Source organism: Chiloscyllium punctatum, chromosome 34 (genome assembly GCF_047496795.1).
Source record: "Chiloscyllium punctatum isolate Juve2018m chromosome 34, sChiPun1.3, whole genome shotgun sequence".
Classification (NCBI taxonomy): Eukaryota; Metazoa; Chordata; class Chondrichthyes; order Orectolobiformes; family Hemiscylliidae; genus Chiloscyllium; species Chiloscyllium punctatum.
Genome location: NC_092772.1, coordinates 48,798,896 through 48,815,999, shown reverse-complemented (window position 1 = coordinate 48,815,999; position 17,104 = coordinate 48,798,896). Strand labels below are relative to the sequence as shown.

The window sequence follows — 17,104 nt, the reverse complement described above, 5'->3', positions numbered from 1 at the left end:
TAGAATGGCCAATTCACTCGACCTGCACGTCTTTGGACTGTGGGAGGAAACCCGAGCAAACCCACGCAGACTCTGGGAGAATGTGCAAACTCGACACGGAATCGACTCCCGACAGTTGGAATCGAGCCTGGGTCCCTAGTAGCGCTGTCAGGCAGCAGTGAGAACCACTGAGCGACTCGTCGGGCGGAATGGCCTGTTTCCAAACTGGAGAGATCCTATGCTTCTGTGATTTCTGTCCAGACATAATTGGGAATTGTCATTCGCTCGCTTGGAGTGACTGGGGTCAGCGATCTCAAAGTTAAATCCGTGAACACACACAGCCCCGTTCTTTGCCTGCAGAAAAAAGTAGTTTGTTGATTTCAACTCAAAGCTGTAAGTGACAAAAACAGAAGTTGCAGGAAAAGCTCAACAGGTTTGAGAGGAGACAGGTGTCTGTCACTTCAGGGTAATGACCTTGGTGTTTCAGACATCAATTCCCAAGCTCTTGATTGACAAAAACAGCAGCAAGCAGTCAGACCAACAGGGTTTTTCCTGAGCTCGACTCGTTCATCCGGTGGTTGGAGGGTGAACGCTCGTGCGGCCAAAGGAGCCGCTTGGACCACAAACTGGCGTGGAGCGATTCCAACAAAGTGCTCCCCAGTCTCATCCCGAGCGTTGAAACAGAGTCGGGTCTGGCCGGGCCGGGCAGCACGGACGACGAGGCCCCAGTGAGATTTGAACTCACGACCCCTGGTTTACAAGACCAGTGCTCTAACCGCTGAGCTATGGAGCCGGGTGGCGCTGCGCTCAGCGCTCGCGGCTGATTGGTTCACACTGGCTGACTCAAAGCGCTTTGGACACAGGTTCCAATCGACCCTCGCGTCACCGTCTGTGCAGTTTGAACATTCTGCCCGCGCGTGGGTTTGCTCCGGCTGCTCCGGTTACCGCTCTCAGTACAAAGATGTGTAGCTTTTGCGGGATTGGCCATGCTTCATTGTTCCATTGTGTCCGGTGATTGTGCGGGCCCGGAAGGGTGGATTAGTCAGCATTCAATGGAGAATGATGCAGTGTGCGCAAAGGATCTGGGTCGATTGCTCTCTGCAGGGTCGGTGTTGACGAGATTAGAATAAATTAGATTGGCTACAGTGTGGAAACAGGCCCTTCAGCCCAACAAGTCCACATCGATCCACTGAAGAGTAACCCGCCCAGACCCGTTTCTCACTGAATAATGCATCGATGACAATTTAGAATGGCCAATTCACTCGACCTGCACGTCTTTGGACTGTGGGAGGAAACCCGAGCAAACCCACGCAGACTCTGGGAGAATGTGCAAACTCGACACGGAATCGACTCCCGACAGTTGGAATCGAGCCTGGGTCCCTAGTAGCGCTGTCAGGCAGCAGTGAGAACCACTGAGCGACTCGTCGGGCGGAATGGCCTGTTTCCAAACTGGAGAGATCCTATGCTTCTGTGATTTCTGTCCAGACATAATTGGGAATTGTCATTCGCTCGCTTGGAGTGACTGGGGTCAGCGATCTCAAAGTTAAATCCGTGAACACACACAGCCCCGTTCTTTGCCTGCAGAAAAAAGTAGTTTGTTGATTTCAACTCAAAGCTGTAAGTGACAAAAACAGAAGTTGCAGGAAAAGCTCAACAGGTTTGAGAGGAGACAGGTGTCTGTCACTTCAGGGTAATGACCTTGGTGTTTCAGACATCAATTCCCAAGCTCTTGATTGACAAAAACAGCAGCAAGCAGTCAGACCAACAGGGTTTTTCCTGAGCTCGACTCGTTCATCCGGTGGTTGGAGGGTGAACGCTCGTGCTGCCAAAGGAGCCGCTTGGACCACAAACTGGCGTGGAGCGATTCCAACAAAGTGCTCCCCAGTCTCATCCCGAGCGTTGAAACAGAGTCGGGTCTGGCCGGGCCGGGCAGCACGGACGACGAGGCCCCAGTGAGATTTGAACTCACGACCCCTGGTTTACAAGACCAGTGCTCTAACCGCTGAGCTATGGAGCCGGGTGGCGCTGCGCTCAGCGCTCGCGGCTGATTGGTTCACACTGGCTGACTCAAAGCGCTTGGGACACAGGTTCCAATCGACCCTCGCGTCACCGTCTGTGCAGTTTGAACATTCTGCCCGCGCGTGGGTTTGCTCCGGCTGCTCCGGTTACCGCTCTCAGTACAAAGATGTGTAGCTTCTGCGGGATTGGCCATGCTTCATTGTCCCATTGTGTCCGGTGATTGTGCGGGCCCGGAAGGGTGGATTAGTCAGCTTTCAATGGACAATGATGCAGTGTGCGCAAAGGATCTGGGTCGATTGCTCTCTGCAGGGTCGGTGTTGACGAGATTAGAATAAATTAGATTGGCTACAGTGTGGAAACATGCCCTTCAGCCCAACAAGTCCACATCGATCCTCTGAAGAGTAACCCGCCCAGACCCGTTTCTCACTGAATAATGCATCGATGACAATTTAGAATGGCCAATTCACTCGACCTGCACGTCTTTGGACTGTGGGAGGAAACCCGAGCAAACCCACGCAGACTCTGGGAGAATGTGCAAACTCGACACGGAATCGACTCCCGACAGTTGGAATCGAGCCTGGGTCCCTAGTAGGGCCGTCAGGCAGCAGTGAGAACCACTGAGCGACTCGTCGGGCGGAATGGCCTGTTTCCAAACTGGAGAGATCCTATGCTTCTGTGATTTCTGTCCAGACATAATTGGGAATTGTCATTCGCTCGCTTGGAGTGACTGGGGTCAGCGATCTCAAAGTTAAATCCGTGAACACACACAGCCCCGTTCTTTGCCTGCAGAAAAAAGTCGTTTGTTGATTTCAACTCAAAGCTGTAAGTGACAAAAACAGAAGTTGCAGGAAAAGCTCAACAGGTTTGAGAGGAGACAGGTGTCTGTCATTTCAGGGTAATGACCTTGGTGTTTCAGACATCAATTCCCAAGCTCTTGATTGACAAAAACAGTAGCAAGCAGTCAGACCAACAGGGTTTTTCCTGAGCTCGACTCGTTCATCCGGTGGTTGGAGGGTGAACGCTCGTGCTGCCAAAGGAGCCGCTTGGACCACAAACTGGCGTGGAGCGATTCCAACAAAGTGCTCCTCAGTCTCATCCCGAGCGTTGAAACAGAGTCGGCTTTGGCCGGGCCAGGCAGCACGGATGACGAGGCCCCAGTGAGATTTGAACTCACGACCCCTGGTTTACAAGACCAGTGCTCTAACCGCTGAGCTGTGGAGCCGGGTGGCGGTGCTCTCAGCGCTCGCGGCTGATTGGTTCACACTGGCTGACTCAAAGCGCTTTGGACACAGGTTCCAATCGACCCTCGCGTCACCGTCTGTGCAGTTTGAACATTCTGCCCGCGCGTGGGTTTGCTCCGTCTGCTCCGGTTACCGCTCTCAGTACAAAGATGTGTAGCTTCTGCGGGATTGGCCATGCTTCATTGTCCCATTGTGTCCGGTGATTGTGCGGGCCCGGAAGGGTGGATTAGTCAGCATTCAATGGAGAATGATGCAGTGTGCGCAAAGGATCTGGGTCGATTGCTCTCTGCAGGGTCGGTGTTGACGAGATTAGAATAAATTAGATTGTCTACAGTGTGGAAACAGGCCCTTCAGCCGAACAAGTCCACATCGATCCTCTGAAGAGTAACCCGCCCAGACCCGTTTCTCACTGAATAATGCATCGATGACAATTTAGAATGGCCAATTCACTCGACCTGCACGTCTTTGGACTGTGGGAGGAAACCCGAGCAAACCCACGCAGACTCTGGGAGAATGTGCAAACTCGACACGGAATCGACTCCCGACAGTTGGAATCGAGCCTGGGTCCCTAGTAGCGCTGTCAGGCAGCAGTGAGAACCACTGAGCGACTCGTCGGGCGGAATGGCCTGTTTCCAAACTGGAGAGATCCTATGCTTCTGTGATTTCTGTCCAGACATAATTGGGAATTGTCATTCGCTCGCTTGGAGTGACTGGGGTCAGCGATCTCAAAGTTAAATCCGTGAACACACACAGCCCCGTTCTTTGCCTGCAGAAAAAAGAAGTTTGTGGATTTCAACTCAACGCTGTAAGTGACAAAAACAGAAGTTGCAGGAAAAGCTCAACAGGTTTGAGAGGAGACAGGTTTGAGAGGAGACAGGTGTCTGTCACTTCAGGGTAATGACCTTGGTGTTTCAGACATCAATTCCCAAGCTCTTGATTGACAAAAACAGCAGCAAGCAGTCAGACCAACAGGGTTTTTCCTGAGCTCGACTCGTTCATCCGGTGGTTGGAGGGCGAACGCTCGTGCTGCCAAAGGAGCCGCTTGGACCACAAACTGGCGTGGAGCGATTCTAACCAAGTGCTCCTCAGTATCATCCCGAGCGTTGAAACAGAGTCGGCTTTGGCCGGGCCGGGCAGCACGGATGACGGGACCCCAGTGTGATTTGAACTCACGACCCCTGGTTTACAAGACCAGTGCTCTAACCGCTGAGCTATGGAGCCGGGCGGCGCTGCGCTTAGCGCTCGCGGCTGATTGGTTCACACTGGCTGACTCAAAGCGCTTGGGACACAGGTTCCAATCGACCCTCGCGTCACCGTCTGTGCAGTTTGAACATTCTGCCCGCGCGTGGGTTTGCTCCGGCTGCTCCGGTTACCGCTCTCAGTACAAAGATGTGTAGCGTTTGCGGGATTGGCCATGCTTCATTGTCCCATTGTGTCCGGTGATTGTGCGGGCCCGGAAGGGTGGATTAGTCAGCATTCAATGGAGAATGATGCAGTGTGCGCAATGGATCTGGGTCGATTGCTCTCTGCAGGGTCGGTGTCGACGAGATTAGAATAAATTAGATTGGCTACAGTGTGGAAACAGGCCCTTCAGCCCAACAAGTCCACATCGATCCACTGAAGAGTAACCCGCCCAGACCCGTTTCTCACTGAATAATGCATCGATGACAATTTAGAATGGCCAATTTACTCGACCTGCACGTCTTTGGACTGTGGGCGTAAACCCGAGCAAACCCACGCAGACTCTGGGAGAATGTGCAAACTCGACACGGAATCGACTCCCGACAGTTGGAATCGAGCCTGGGTCCCTAGTAGCGCTGTCAGGCAGCAGTGAGAACCACTGAGCGACTCGTCGGGCGGAATGGCCTGTTTCCAAACTGGAGAGATCCTATGCTTCTGTGATTTCTGTCCAGACATAATTGGGAATTGTCATTCGCTCGCTTGGAGTGACTGGGGTCAGCGATCTCAAAGTTAAATCCGTGAACACACACAGCCCCGTTCTTTGCCTGCAGAAAAAAGTAGTTTGTGGATTTCAACTCAAAGCTGTAAGTGACAAAAACAGAAGTTGCAGGAAAAGCTCAACAGGTTTGAGAGGAGACAGGTGTCTGTCACTTCAGGGTAATGACCTTGGTGTTTCAGACATCAATTCCCAAGCTCTTGATTGACAAAAACAGCAGCAAGCAGTCAGACCAACAGGGTTTTTCCTGAGCTCGACTCGTTCATCCGGTGGTTGGAGGGTGAACGCTCGTGCTGCCAAAGGAGCCGCTTGGACCACAAACTGGCGTGGAGCGATTCCAACAAAGTGCTCCTCAGTGTCATCCCGAGCGTTGAAACAGAGTCGGCTCTGGCCGGGCCGGGCCGGGCCGGGCAGCACGGATGACGGGGCCCCAGTGAGATTTGAACTCACTACCCCTGGTTTACAAGACCAGTGCTCTAACCGCTGAGCTATGGAGCCGGGTAGTGCTGCGCTCAGCGCTCGCGGCTGATTGGTTTACACTGGCTGACTCAAAGCGCTTGGGACACAGGTTCCAATCGACCCTCGCGTCACCGTCTGTGCAGTTTGAACATTCTGCCCGCGCGTGGGTTTGCTCCGGCTGCTCCGGTTACCGCTCTCAGTACAAAGATGTGTAGCGTTTGCGGGATTGGCCATGCTTCATTGTCCCATTGTGTCCGGTGATTGTGCGGGCCCGGAAGGGTGGATTAGTCAGCATTCAATGGAGAATGATGCAGTGTGCGCAATGGATCTGGGTCGATTGCTCTCTGCAGGGTCGGTGTTGACGAGATTAGAATAAATTAGATTGGCTACAGTGTGGAAACAGGCCCTTCAGCCCAACAAGTCCACATCGATCCACTGAAGAGTAACCCGCCCAGACCCGTTTCTCACTGAATAATGCATCGATGACAATTTAGAATGGCCAATTCACTCGACCTGCACGTCTTTGGACTGTGGGAGGAAACCCGAGCAAACCCACGCAGACTCTGGGAGAATGTGCAAACTCGACACGGAATCGACTCCCGACAGTTGGAATCGAGCCTGGGTCCCTAGTAGCGCTGTCAGGCAGCAGTGAGAACCACTGAGCGACTCGTCGGGCGGAATGGCCTGTTTCCAAACTGGAGAGATCCTATGCTTCTGTGATTTCTGTCCAGACATAATTGGGAATTGTCATTCGCTCGCTTGGAGTGACTGGGGTCAGCGATCTCAAAGTTAAATCCGTGAACACACACAGCCCCGTTCTTTGCCTGCAGAAAAAAGAAGTTTGTGGATTTCAACTCAACGCTGTAAGTGACAAAAACAGAAGTTGCAGGAAAAGCTCAACAGGTTTGAGAGGAGACAGGTGTCTGTCACTTCAGGGTAATGACCTTGGTGTTTCAGACATCAATTCCCAAGCTCTTGATTGACAAAAACAGCAGCAAGCAGTCATACCAACAGGGTTTTTCCTGAGCTCGACTCGTTCATCCGGTGGTTGGAGGGTGAACGCTCGTGCTGCCAAAGGAGCCGCTTGGACCACAAACTGGCGTGGAGCGATTCCAACATAGTGCTCCTCAGTCTCATCCCGAGCGTTGAAACAGAGTCGGCTTTGGCCGGGCCGGGCAGTATGGATGACGAGGCCCCAGTGAGATTTGAACTCACGACCCCTGGTTTACAAGACCAGTGCTCTAACCGCTGAGCTATGGAGCCAGGTGGCGCTGCGCTCAGCGCTCGCGGCTGATTGGTTCACACTGGCTGACTCAAAGCGCTTGGGACACAGGTTCCAATCGACCCTCGCGTCACCGTCTGTGCAGTTTGAACATTCTGCCCGCGCGTGGGTTTGCTCCGGCTGCTCCGGTTACCGCTCTCAGTACAAAGATGTGTAGCGTTTGCGGGATTGGCCATGCTTCATTGTCCCATTGTGTCCGGTGATTGTGCGGGCCCGGAAGGGTGGATTAGTCAGCATTCAATGGAGAATGATGCAGTGTGCGCAAAGGATCTGGGTCGATTGCTCTCTGCAGGGTCGGTGTTGACGAGATTAGAATAAATTAGATTGGCTACAGTGTGGAAACAGGCCCTTCAGCCCAACAAGTCCACATCGATCCACTGAAAAGTAACCCGCCCAGACCCGTTTCTCACTGAATAATGCATCGATGACAATTTAGAATGGCCAATTCACTCGACCTGCACGTCTTTGGACTGTGGGAGGAAACCCGAGCAAACCCACGCAGACTCTGGGAGAATGTGCAAACTCGACACGGAATCGACTCCCGACAGTTGGAATCGAGCCTGGGTCCCTAGTAGCGCTGTCAGGCAGCAGTGAGAACCACTGAGCGACTCGTCGGGCGGAATGGCCTGTTTCCAAACTGGAGAGATCCTATGCTTCTGTGATTTCTGTCCAGACATAATTGGGAATTGTCATTCGCTCGCTTGGAGTGACTGGGGTCAGCGATCTCAAAGTTAAATCCGTGAACACACACAGCCCCGTTCTTTGCCTGCAGAAAAAAGAAGTTTGTGGATTTCAACTCAACGCTGTAAGTGACAAAAACAGAAGTTGCAGGAAAAGCTCAACAGGTTTGAGAGGAGACAGGTGTCTGTCACTTCAGGGTAATGACCTTGGTGTTTCAGACATCAATTCCCAAGCTCTTGATTCACAAAAACAGCAGCAAGCAGTCAGAACAACAGGGTTTTTCCTGAGCTCGACTCGTTCATCCGGTGGTTGGAGGGTGAACGCTCGTGCTGCCAAAGGAGCCGCTTGGACCACAAACTGGCGTGGAGCGATTCCAACAAAGTGCTCCTCAGTGTCATCCCGAGCGTTGAATCAGAGTCGGCTCTGGCCGGGCCGGGCAGCACGGACGACGGGGCCCCAGTGAGATTTGAACTCACGACCCCTGGTTTACAAGACCAGTGCTCTAACCGCTGAGCTATGGAGCCGGGTGGCGCTGCGCTCAGCGCTCGCGGCTGATTGGTTCACACTGGCTGACTCAAAGCGCTTGGGACACAGGTTCCAATCGACCCTCGCGTCACTGTCTGTGCAGTTTGAACATTCTGCCCGCGCGTGGGTTTGCTCCGGCTGCTCCGGTTACCGCTCTCAGTACAAAGATGTGTAGCTTCTGCGGGATTGGCCATGCTTCATTGTCCCATTGTGTCCGGTGATTGTGCGGGCCCGGAAGGGTGGATTAGTCAGCATTCAATGGAGAATGATGCAGTGTGCGCAAAGGATCTGGGTCGATTGCTCTCTGCAGGGTCGGTGTTGACGAGATTAGAATAAATTAGATTGGCTACAGTGTGGAAACAGGCCCTTCAGCCCAACAAGTCCACATCGATCCACTGAAGAGTAACCCGCCCAGACCCGTTTCTCACTGAATAATGCATCGATGACAATTTAGAATGGCCAATTCACTCGACCTGCACGTCTTTGGACTGTGGGAGGAAACCCGAGCAAACCCACGCAGACTCTGGGAGAATGTGCAAACTCGACACGGAATCGACTCCCGACAGTTGGAATCGAGCCTTGGTCCCTAGTAGCGCTGTCAGGCAGCAGTGAGAACCACTGAGCGACTCGTCGGGCGGAATGGCCTGTTTCCAAACTGGAGAGATCCTATGCTTCTGTGATTTCTGTCCAGACATAATTGGGAATTGTCATTCGCTCGCTTGGAGTGACTGGGGTCAGCGATCTCAAAGTTAAATCCGTGAACACACACAGCCCCGTTCTTTGCCTGCAGAAAAAAGTAGTTTGTTGATTTCAACTCAAAGCTGTAAGTGACAAAAACAGAAGATGCAGGAAAAGCTCAACAGTTTTGAGAGGAGACAGGTGTCTGTCACTTCAGGGTAATGACCTTGGTGTTTCAGACATCAATTCCCAAGCTCTTGATTGACAAAAACAGCAGCAAGCAGTCAGACCAACAGGGTTTTTCCTGAGCTCGACTCGTTCATCCGGTGGTTGGAGGGTGAACGCTCGTGCTGCCAAAGGAGCCGCTTGGACCACAAACTGGCGTCGAGCGATTCTAACCAAGTGCTCCTCAGTATCATCCCGAGCGTTGAAACAGAGTCGGCTCTGGCCGGGCCGGGCAGCACGGATGACGGGGCCCCAGTGAGATTTGAACTCACGACCCCTGGTTTACAAGACCAGTGCTCTAACCGCTGAGCTATGGAGCCGGGTGGCGCCGCGCACAGCGCTCGCGGCTGATTGGTTCACACTGGCTGACTCAAAGCGCTTGGGACACAGGTTCCAATCGACCCTCGCGTCACCGTCTGTGCAGTTTGAACATTCTGCCCGCGCGTGGGTTTGCTCCGGCTGCTCCGGTTACCGCTCTCAGTACAAAGATGTGTAGCGTTTGCGGGATTGGCCATGCTTCATTGTCCCATTGTGTCCGGTGATTGTGCGCGCCCGGAAGGGTGGATTAGTCAGCATTCAATGGAGAATGATGCAGTGTGCGCAATGGATCTGGGTCGATTGCTCTCTGCAGGGTCGGTGTTGACGAGATTAGAATAAATTAGATTGGCTACAGTGTGGAAACAGGCCCTTCAGCCCAACAAGTCCACATCGATCCACTGAAGAGTAACCCGCCCAGACCCGTTTCTCACTGAATAATGCATCGATGACAATTTAGAATGGCCAATTCACTCGACCTGCACGTCTTTGGACTGTGGGAGGAAACCCGAGCAAACCCACGCAGACTCTGGGAGAATGTGCAAACTCGACACGGAATCGACTCCCGACAGTTGGAATCGAGCCTGGGTCCCTAGTAGCGCTGTCAGGCAGCAGTGAGAACCACTGAGCGACTCGTCGGGCGGAATGGCCTGTTTCCAAACTGGAGAGATCCTATGCTTCTGTGATTTCTGTCCAGACATAATTGGGAATTGTCATTCGCTCGCTTGGAGTGACTGGGGTCAGCGATCTCAAAGTTAAATCCGTGAACACACACAGCCCCGTTCTTTGCCTGCAGAAAAAAGAAGTTTGTGGATTTCAACTCAACGCTGTAAGTGACAAAAACAGAAGTTGCAGGAAAAGCTCAACAGGTTTGAGAGGAGACAGGTGTCTGTCACTTCAGGGTAATGACCTTGGTGTTTCAGACATCAATTCCCAAGCTCTTGATTGACAAAAACAGCAGCAAGCAGTCAGACCAACAGGGTTTTTCCTGAGCTCGACTCGTTCATCCGGTGGTTGGAGGGTGAACGCTCGTGCTGCCAAAGGAGCCGCTTGGACCACAAACTGGCGTGGAGCGATTCCAACAAAGTGCTCCTCAGTCTCATCCCGAGCGTTGAAACAGAGTCGGCTTTGGCCGGGCCGGGCAGTATGGAGGACGAGGCCCCAGTGAGATTTGAACTCACGACCCCTGGTTTACAAGACCAGTGCTCTAACCGCTGAGCTATGGAGCCGGGTGGTGCTGCGCTCAGCGCTCGCGGCTGATTGGTTCACACTGGCTGACTCAAAGCGCTTGGGACACAGGTTCCAATCGACCCTCGCGTCACCGTCTGTGCAGTTTGAACATTCTGCCCGCGCGTGGGTTTGCTCCGGCTGCTCCGGTTACCGCTCTCAGTACAAAGATGTGTAGCTTCTGCGGGATTGGCCATGCTTCATTGTCCCATTGTGTCCGGTGATTGTGCGGGCCCGGAAGGGTGGATTAGTCAGCATTCAATGGAGAATGATGCAGTGTGCGCAAAGGATCTGGGTCGATTGCTCTCTGCAGAGTCGGTGTTGACGAGATTAGAATAAATTAGATTGGCTACAGTGTGGAAACAGGCCCTTCAGCCCAACAAGTCCACATCGATCCACTGAAGAGTAACCCGCCCAGACCCGTTTCTCACTGAATAATGCATCGATGACAATTCAGAATGGCCAATTCACTCGACCTGCACGTCTTTGGACTGTGGGAGGAAACCCGAGCAAACCCACGCAGACTCTGGGAGAATGTGCAAACTCGACACGGAATCGACTCCCGACAGTTGGAATCGAGCCTGGGTCCCTAGTAGCGCTGTCAGGCAGCAGTGAGAACCACTGAGCGACTCGTCGGGCGGAATGGCCTGTTTCCAAACTGGAGAGATCCTATGCTTCTGTGATTTCTGTCCAGACATAATTGGGAATTGTCATTCGCTCGCTTGGAGTGACTGGGGTCAGCGATCTCAAAGTTAAATCCGTGAACACACACAGCCCCGTTCTTTGCCTGCAGAAAAAAGAAGTTTGTGGATTTCAACTCAACGCTGTAAGTGACAAAAACAGAAGTTGCAGGAAAAGCTCAACAGGTTTGAGAGGAGACAGGTGTCTGTCACTTCAGGGTAATGACCTTGGTGTTTCAGACATCAATTCCCAAGCTCTTGATTGACAAAAACAGCAGCAAGCAGTCAGACCAACAGGGTTTTTCCTGAGCTCGACTCGTTCATCCGGTGGTTGGAGGGTGAACGCTCGTGCTGCCAAAGGAGCCGCTTGGACCACAAACTGGCGTGGAGCGATTCCAACAAAGTGCTCCTCAGTCTCATCCCGAGCGTTGAAACAGAGTCGGCTTTGGCCGGGCCGGGCAGCACGGATGACGAGGCCCCAGTGAGATTTGAACTCACGACCCCTGGTTTACAAGACCAGTGCTCTAACCGCTGAGCTATGGAGCCGGGTGGCGCTGCGCTCAGCGCTCGCGGCTGATTGGTTCACACTGGCTGACTCAAAGCGCTTGGGACACAGGTTCCAATCGACCCTCGCGTCACCGTCTGTGCAGTTTGAACATTCTGCCCGCGCGTGGGTTTGCTCCGGCTGCTCCGGTTACCGCTCTCAGTACAAAGATGTGTAGCTTTTGCGGGATTGGCCATGCTTCATTGTCCCATTGTGTCCGGTGATTGTGCGGGCCCGGAAGGGTGGATTAGTCAGCATTCAATGGAGAATGATGCAGTGTGCGCAATGGATCTGGGTCGATTGCTCTCTGCAGGGTCGGTGTTGACGAGATTAGAATAAATTAGATTGGCTACAGTGTGGAAACAGGCCCTTCAGCCCAACAAGTCCACATCGATCCACTGAAAAGTAACCCGCCCAGACCCGTTTCTCACTGAATAATGCATCGATGACAATTTAGAATGGCCAATTCACTCGACCTGCACGTCTTTGGACTGTGGGAGGAAACCCGAGCAAACCCACGCAGACTCTGGGAGAATGTGCAAACTCGACACGGAATCGACTCCCGACAGTTGGAATCGAGCCTGGGTCCCTAGTAGCGCTGTCAGGCAGCAGTGAGAACCACTGAGCGACTCGTCGGGCGGAATGGCCTGTTTCCAAACTGGAGAGATCCTATGCTTCTGTGATTTCTGTCCAGACATAATTGGGAATTGTCATTCGCTCGCTTGGAGTGACTGGGGTCAGCGATCTCAAAGTTAAATCCGTGAACACACACAGCCCCGTTCTTTGCCTGCAGAAAAAAGAAGTTTGTGGATTTCAACTCAACGCTGTAAGTGACAAAAACAGAAGTTGCAGGAAAAGCTCAACAGGTTTGAGAGGAGACAGGTGTCTGTCACTTCAGGGTAATGACCTTGGTGTTTCAGACATCAATTCCCAAGCTCTTGATTGACAAAAACAGCAGCAAGCAGTCAGACCAACAGGGTTTTTCCTGAGCTCGACTCGTTCATCCGGTGGTTGGAGGGTGAACGCTCGTGCTGCCAAAGGAGCCGCTTGGACCACAAACTGGCGTGGAGCGATTCCAACAAAGTGCTCCTCAGTCTCATCCCGAGCGTTGAAACAGAGTCGGCTTTGGCCGGGCCGGGCCGGGCCGGGCAGCACGGATGACGAGGCCCCAGTGAGATTTGAACTCACGACCCCTGGTTTACAAGACCAGTGCTCTAACCGCTGAGCTATGGAGCCGGGTGGCGCCGCGCACAGCGCTCGCGGCTGATTGGTTCACACTGGCTGACTCAAAGCGCTTGGGACACAGGTTCCAATCGACCCTCGCGTCACCGTCTGTGCAGTTTGAACATTCTGCCCGCGCGTGGGTTTGCTCCGGCTGCTCCGGTTACCGCTCTCAGTACAAAGATGTGTAGCGTTTGCGGGATTGGCCATGCTTCATTGTCCCATTGTGTCCGGTGATTGTGCGGGCCCGGAAGGGTGGATTAGTCAGCATTCAATGGAGAATGATGCAGTGTGCGCAAAGGATCTGGGTCGATTGCTCTCTGCAGGGTCGGTGTTGACGAGATTAGAATAAATTAGATTGGCTACAGTGTGGAAACAGGCCCTTCAGCCCAACAAGTCCACATCGATCCTCTGAAGAGTAACCCGCCCAGACCCGTTTCTCACTGAATAATGCATCGATGACAATTTAGAATGGCCAATTCACTCGACCTGCACGTCTTTGGACTGTGGGAGGAAACCCGAGCAAACCCACGCAGACTCTGGGAGAATGTGCAAACTCGACACGGAATCGACTCCCGACAGTTGGAATCGAGCCTGGGTCCCTAGTAGCGCTGTCAGGCAGCAGTGAGAACCACTGAGCGACTCGTCGGGCGGAATGGCCTGTTTCCAAACTGGAGAGATCCTATGCTTCTGTGATTTCTGTCCAGACATAATTGGGAATTGTCATTCGCTCGCTTGGAGTGACTGGGGTCAGCGATCTCAAAGTTAAATCCGTGAACACACACAGCCCCGTTCTTTGCCTGCAGAAAAAAGAAGTTTGTGGATTTCAACTCAACGCTGTAAGTGACAAAAACAGAAGTTGCAGGAAAAGCTCAACAGGTTTGAGAGGAGACAGGTGTCTGTCACTTCAGGGTAATGACCTTGGTGTTTCAGACATCAATTCCCAAGCTCTTGATTGACAAAAACAGCAGCAAGCAGTCAGACCAACAGGGTTTTTCCTGAGCTCGACTCGTTCATCCGGTGGTTGGAGGGTGAACGCTCGTGCTGCCAAAGGAGCCGCTTGGACCACAAACTGGCGTGGAGCGATTCCAACAAAGTGCTCCTCAGTCTCATCCCGAGCGTTGAAACAGAGTCGGCTTTGGCCGGGCCGGGCAGCACGGATGACGAGGCCCCAGTGAGATTTGAACTCACGACCCCTGGTTTACAAGACCAGTGCTCTAACCGCTGAGCTATGGAGCCGGGTGGCGCCGCGCACAGCGCTCGCGGCTGATTGGTTCACACTGGCTGACTCAAAGCGCTTGGGACACAGGTTCCAATCGACCCTCGCGTCACCGTCTGTGCAGTTTGAACATTCTGCCCGCGCGTGGGTTTGCTCCGGCTGCTCCGGTTACCGCTCTCAGTACAAAGATGTGTAGCGTTTGCGGGATTGGCCATGCTTCATTGTCCCATTGTGTCCGGTGATTGTGCGGGCCCGGAAGGGTGGATTAGTCAGCATTCAATGGAGAATGATGCAGTGTGCGCAAAGGATCTGGGTCGATTGCTCTCTGCAGGGTCGGTGTTGACGAGATTAGAATAAATTAGATTGGCTACAGTGTGGAAACAGGCCCTTCAGCCCAACAAGTCCACATCGATCCTCTGAAGAGTAACCCGCCCAGACCCGTTTCTCACTGAATAATGCATCGATGACAATTTAGAATGGCCAATTCACTCGACCTGCACGTCTTTGGACTGTGGGAGGAAACCCGAGCAAACCCACGCAGACTCTGGGAGAATGTGCAAACTCGACACGGAATCGACTCCCGACAGTTGGAATCGAGCCTGGGTCCCTAGTAGCGCTGTCAGGCAGCAGTGAGAACCACTGAGCGACTCGTCGGGCGGAATGGCCTGTTTCCAAACTGGAGAGATCCTATGCTTCTGTGATTTCTGTCCAGACATAATTGGGAATTGTCATTCGCTCGCTTGGAGTGACTGGGGTCAGCGATCTCAAAGTTAAATCCGTGAACACACACAGCCCCGTTCTTTGCCTGCAGAAAAAAGAAGTTTGTGGATTTCAACTCAACGCTGTAAGTGACAAAAACAGAAGTTGCAGGAAAAGCTCAACAGGTTTGAGAGGAGACAGGTGTCTGTCACTTCAGGGTAATGACCTTGGTGTTTCAGACATCAATTCCCAAGCTCTTGATTGACAAAAACAGCAGCAAGCTGTCAGACCAACAGGGTTTTTCCTGAGCTCGACTCGTTCATCCGGTGGTTGGAGGGTGAACGCTCGTGCTGCCAAAGGAGCCGCTTGGACCACAAACTGGCGTGGAGCGATTCCAACAAAGTGCTCTTCAGTCTCATCCCGAGCGTTGAAACAGAGTCGGCTTTGGCCGGGCCGGGCCGGGCCGGGCAGCACGGATGACGAGGCCCCAGTGAGATTTGAACTCACGACCCCTGGTTTACAAGACCAGTGCTCTAACCGCTGAGCTATGGAGCCGGGTGGCGCCGCGCACAGCGCTCGCGGCTGATTGGTTCACACTGGCTGACTCAAAGCGCTTGGGACACAGGTTCCAATCGACCCTCGCGTCACCGTCTGTGCAGTTTGAACATTCTGCCCGCGCGTGGGTTTGCTCCGGCTGCTCCGGTTACCGCTCTCAGTACAAAGATGTGTAGCGTTTGCGGGATTGGCCATGCTTCATTGTCCCATTGTGTCCGGTGATTGTGCGGGCCCGGAAGGGTGGATTAGTCAGCATTCAATGGAGAATGATGCAGTGTGCGCAAAGGATCTGGGTCGATTGCTCTCTGCAGGGTCGGTGTTGACGAGATTAGAATAAATTAGATTGGCTACAGTGTGGAAACAGGCCCTTCAGCCCAACAAGTCCACATCGATCCTCTGAAGAGTAACCCGCCCAGACCCGTTTCTCACTGAATAATGCATCGATGACAATTTAGAATGGCCAATTCACTCGACCTGCACGTCTTTGGACTGTGGGAGGAAACCCGAGCAAACCCACGCAGACTCTGGGAGAATGTGCAAACTCGACACGGAATCGACTCCCGACAGTTGGAATCGAGCCTGGGTCCCTAGTAGCGCTGTCAGGCAGCAGTGAGAACCACTGAGCGACTCGTCGGGCGGAATGGCCTGTTTCCAAACTGGAGAGATCCTATGCTTCTGTGATTTCTGTCCAGACATAATTGGGAATTGTCATTCGCTCGCTTGGAGTGACTGGGGTCAGCGATCTCAAAGTTAAATCCGTGAACACACACAGCCCCGTTCTTTGCCTGCAGAAAAAAGAAGTTTGTGGATTTCAACTCAACGCTGTAAGTGACAAAAACAGAAGTTGCAGGAAAAGCTCAACAGGTTTGAGAGGAGACAGGTGTCTGTCACTTCAGGGTAATGACCTTGGTGTTTCAGACATCAATTCCCAAGCTCTTGATTGACAAAAACAGCAGCAAGCAGTCAGACCAACAGGGTTTTTCCTGAGCTCGACTCGTTCACCCGGTGGTTGGAGGGTGAACGCTCGTGCTGCCAAAGGAGCCGCTTGGACCACAAACTGGCGTGGAGCGATTCCAACAAAGTGCTCCTCAGTCTCATCCCGAGCGTTGAAACAGAGTCGGCTTTGGCCGGGCCGGGCAGCACGGATGACGAGGCCCCAGTGAGATTTGAACTCACGACCCCTGGTTTACAAGACCAGTGCTCTAACCGCTGAGCTATGGAGCCGGGTGGCGCTGCGTTCAGCGCTCGCGGCTGATTGGTTCACACTGGCTGACTCAAAGCGCTTGGGACACAGGTTCCAATCGACCCTCGCGTCACCGTCTGTGCAGTTTGAACATTCTGCCCGCGCGTGGGTTTACTCCGGCTGCTCCGGTTACCGCTCTCAGTACAAAGATGTGTAGTTTTTGCGGGATTGGCCATGCTTCATTGTCCCATTGTGTCCGGTGATTGTGCGGGCCCGGAAGGGTGGATTAGTCAGCATTCAATGGAGAATGATGCAGTGTGCGCAAAGGATCTGGGTCGATTGCTCTCTGCAGGGTCGGTGTTGACGAGATTAGAATAAATTAGATTGGCTACAGTGTGGAAACAGGCCCTTCAGC

General features: G+C 53.0%; 14 non-coding genes across 14 annotated transcripts; all 14 read right to left on the bottom strand.

Moving 5' to 3' along the window:
* Positions 1-699: 699 nt before the first annotated feature.
* trnat-ugu (transfer RNA threonine (anticodon UGU)) lies at positions 700-772 on the bottom strand. Its single transcript has one exon. It is a non-coding gene; the product is annotated as a tRNA-Thr (tRNA).
* A 1,151-nt stretch (positions 773-1,923) lies between these two features.
* On the bottom strand, positions 1,924-1,996 carry trnat-ugu (transfer RNA threonine (anticodon UGU)). Its single transcript has one exon. It is a non-coding gene; the product is annotated as a tRNA-Thr (tRNA).
* A 1,151-nt stretch (positions 1,997-3,147) lies between these two features.
* On the bottom strand, positions 3,148-3,220 carry trnat-ugu (transfer RNA threonine (anticodon UGU)). The gene has a single exon. It is a non-coding gene; the product is annotated as a tRNA-Thr (tRNA).
* Positions 3,221-4,387: 1,167 nt separating this feature from the next.
* trnat-ugu (transfer RNA threonine (anticodon UGU)) lies at positions 4,388-4,460 on the bottom strand. Its single transcript has one exon. It is a non-coding gene; the product is annotated as a tRNA-Thr (tRNA).
* A 1,161-nt stretch (positions 4,461-5,621) lies between these two features.
* Positions 5,622-5,694, bottom strand: trnat-ugu (transfer RNA threonine (anticodon UGU)). The gene has a single exon. It is a non-coding gene; the product is annotated as a tRNA-Thr (tRNA).
* Positions 5,695-6,845: 1,151 nt separating this feature from the next.
* On the bottom strand, positions 6,846-6,918 carry trnat-ugu (transfer RNA threonine (anticodon UGU)). Its single transcript has one exon. It is a non-coding gene; the product is annotated as a tRNA-Thr (tRNA).
* A 1,151-nt stretch (positions 6,919-8,069) lies between these two features.
* On the bottom strand, positions 8,070-8,142 carry trnat-ugu (transfer RNA threonine (anticodon UGU)). The gene has a single exon. It is a non-coding gene; the product is annotated as a tRNA-Thr (tRNA).
* Positions 8,143-9,293: 1,151 nt separating this feature from the next.
* Positions 9,294-9,366, bottom strand: trnat-ugu (transfer RNA threonine (anticodon UGU)). The gene has a single exon. It is a non-coding gene; the product is annotated as a tRNA-Thr (tRNA).
* Positions 9,367-10,517: 1,151 nt separating this feature from the next.
* On the bottom strand, positions 10,518-10,590 carry trnat-ugu (transfer RNA threonine (anticodon UGU)). The gene has a single exon. It is a non-coding gene; the product is annotated as a tRNA-Thr (tRNA).
* A 1,151-nt stretch (positions 10,591-11,741) lies between these two features.
* trnat-ugu (transfer RNA threonine (anticodon UGU)) lies at positions 11,742-11,814 on the bottom strand. Its single transcript has one exon. It is a non-coding gene; the product is annotated as a tRNA-Thr (tRNA).
* Positions 11,815-12,975: 1,161 nt separating this feature from the next.
* On the bottom strand, positions 12,976-13,048 carry trnat-ugu (transfer RNA threonine (anticodon UGU)). Its single transcript has one exon. It is a non-coding gene; the product is annotated as a tRNA-Thr (tRNA).
* Positions 13,049-14,199: 1,151 nt separating this feature from the next.
* Positions 14,200-14,272, bottom strand: trnat-ugu (transfer RNA threonine (anticodon UGU)). Its single transcript has one exon. It is a non-coding gene; the product is annotated as a tRNA-Thr (tRNA).
* A 1,161-nt stretch (positions 14,273-15,433) lies between these two features.
* trnat-ugu (transfer RNA threonine (anticodon UGU)) lies at positions 15,434-15,506 on the bottom strand. The gene has a single exon. It is a non-coding gene; the product is annotated as a tRNA-Thr (tRNA).
* A 1,151-nt stretch (positions 15,507-16,657) lies between these two features.
* trnat-ugu (transfer RNA threonine (anticodon UGU)) lies at positions 16,658-16,730 on the bottom strand. Its single transcript has one exon. It is a non-coding gene; the product is annotated as a tRNA-Thr (tRNA).
* Positions 16,731-17,104: the final 374 nt, after the last annotated feature.